We start from the raw sequence: 2,358 nt of genomic DNA on the forward strand, positions 1-2,358 counted from the left end.
CAATCCCAATCCTAGTCTCAATCCCAATCCCAATAGCAGAACAAGGGCCCTCATTCCATGCTGCATTCTCAGACAGCTGGAGGGACCAATCACAGGTCTTGCTATACCAGACAGGGAGCATGGACCACCCTTAAAAGGATCTCACAGCAACCATGGTTCCCTAGTTGGAAATCACTGGCCTAGACTTCAAGGATAAGTTTGAAAAGTTTGAAAGGAGCTTCATTACCTTACTGGAATAAGGAAAGGGGATTGTACCGGTTACAAGATTTGGGATGGATAACCTAAAGTCTTCCAGCGTTTCCTTACAGCTATGATGCCTTTCAAAAACACTATGTTTAGGGGCAGGATACTGATCCAGCAATTATGAAGCAGCTTTGGATGACAGAAAGGGGAGTAGATAGATGATGGTAAGGAGTACCTATTGATTCGTTTTCAAAATTCAAGCATCCTTGGAAAAGAGAGGCCTGGGTACTACTATTCTTCCATTGGCAAGCTGAGATAAATTTCTATCTGGACTGTAGCGGAAGAAGTGTAGGAAAAAAACCTACTTATTTAAGATTAGAAGGAAAACAATTCTGGCCCATCAGACAATGTGCCCTTCTTTTTGAGCAAGGTACGTTAATGGCCTGATGTAAAAGGTCCCCATGTAATAACCCGCCCTGGACATAAGAGCAAGGAGCTTGGATTTAGCCAGGCCTCTTCCTCCTTCCACATAATCCAAGAGCACTGCAGAAAAAGTGGTAGTCACGCAGACTGAAGGCTACAGCAGAGTTCTAATTAGAAGTGCACCTATATATCAGTCCATATTGTATTGGCACTGATAAAAGGAAAATTAACATTATCAGCAATCCACTTTTTTTTTTTCTGAAGGTCCAGATAATATCACCGATAAATGCTGCATGTGTGTATGCAGGCGCAGCTTGCACACAGACAGAAGTGCAGCCTGGCAGCATAGAGAGTAGTATCTGTGGGGGAGGGAAGGAGTGTGTGGGGGGTGTAGATCGAGGTCCCCATGGTTTTGGGGGGAGGGGGCAAGGTCAGGCACTACCCAGCTGGGGTGGGGTGGGGTGCAGGAAGGAGCTGCAGGCAGCTTGTCTGTTGGAGATGGGGGGGTGGCTCCCACCACTGAGTGCACCCCCAAGGGACGCATTGGGGGCATGTGCCCCCCACACTTGTCTTCAGATTGAGGGCCGGCTGCCTGCTGTGGGCTCGGGGCTCTGGACCCCGGGCCCTAGCCCACAATGGGAGCTCGTCCTCACCCCACACACAGATCCAGGGGGCACACACTTCCCATGGCTCCCCCAGGGTTGTGCACAGTGGCGGGAACCACCCCCTTGTGCCCTCCCAGACGAGCTGTTTGTGGCTCCATCCTGCACCCTGCCCTAGCTAGGCAGCGCCTGCCCGAGCCTGCAGAGGCCTCAATCTGCCCCCTGCCCATGACCCTTCCCTTCCCCTTCCCCCCCACAGACTTAACAGCCGGACGCTGCTCTCTAAGCTGCCAGGCTGCATATCAGCAATTAGATCACTATCAGCCAATTCTCACTCATTAATAATCAGCCATCAGTATCAGCCCAAAAAATCTTTATCACTGCACCCCTAATTTTTTTTACTATATGGTGTTTTATTTTTTCCAGTTTAAAGATGGCAGCACCCTCCCTCCCAAAAGGAGTCCTTCTGGGTCAAGGGGAGAGACTTCTGGTGGCAAAAGTTAAGGGTTAGGTGATGGGACTTTTGGTCCTAAGATGGTGACCAGGGGGTGGGGCACCCATCAAGGGGTAGGGTGCTACCCTTGTGGTTCTCAACAGTTCATTAGAACTTGTTAAGCAGCCCCCCAAGCTGAAATAATTGCCCACCTCTGTTATATCTGAACCAAAGACAGCATTGTCCATGACATGATATTTAGAACCCTGGTATTAATGGGATTGCTCCTCTTCAGTAGTTGATAGTCTCCCCTCCCAAAGGAAATCTGCATTTTTTTTCTGTTTTCCTTTCAGTGCTGGCACTGAGCCCCCAAAAGCTGTTTCTTTAATCTTGTTTTGTCCTGCTTTTCCCTCAAGAATTCTAATATAATAAAGGGCTTAGATTGTGTGCGTGTGCGCGCGCACATGCGTCTATCCATAGTGCTTTTGGGAAACTGTGCATGTACCCCCAAGAGGGCCAGCGGCGATTGGCTGTGCAGGCTCTGCCTCCCCAGGCAGGGAGAGAGCTGCCACCACCTCTGGTAGGGAGGCGGTTGCAAGCCCTGCTGCTCCAGGGAAGGAGGTGGAGGCGGGCGGTGGGGAGGGAGCCACTGCTTCCTTAGGCAGGGAGGCGAGGGAAGCCCTGCTGCTCCAGATGAGGAGACAGGGCGGGGGGGTG

The 2,358-nt window shown here is 50.7% G+C and overlaps 1 protein-coding gene across 3 annotated transcripts in view; it reads left to right on the plus strand.

Moving 5' to 3' along the window:
• VGLL4 (vestigial like family member 4) overlaps positions 1–2,358 on the plus strand; it is a 229,880-nt gene that overhangs the window by 137,946 nt on the left and 89,576 nt on the right. The window lies entirely within an intron of this gene.

This window comes from Gavialis gangeticus, unplaced genomic scaffold (genome assembly GCF_001723915.1).
Source record: "Gavialis gangeticus isolate Ggan-Ray unplaced genomic scaffold, GavGan_comp1, whole genome shotgun sequence".
Taxonomy (NCBI): Eukaryota; Metazoa; Chordata; order Crocodylia; family Gavialidae; genus Gavialis; species Gavialis gangeticus.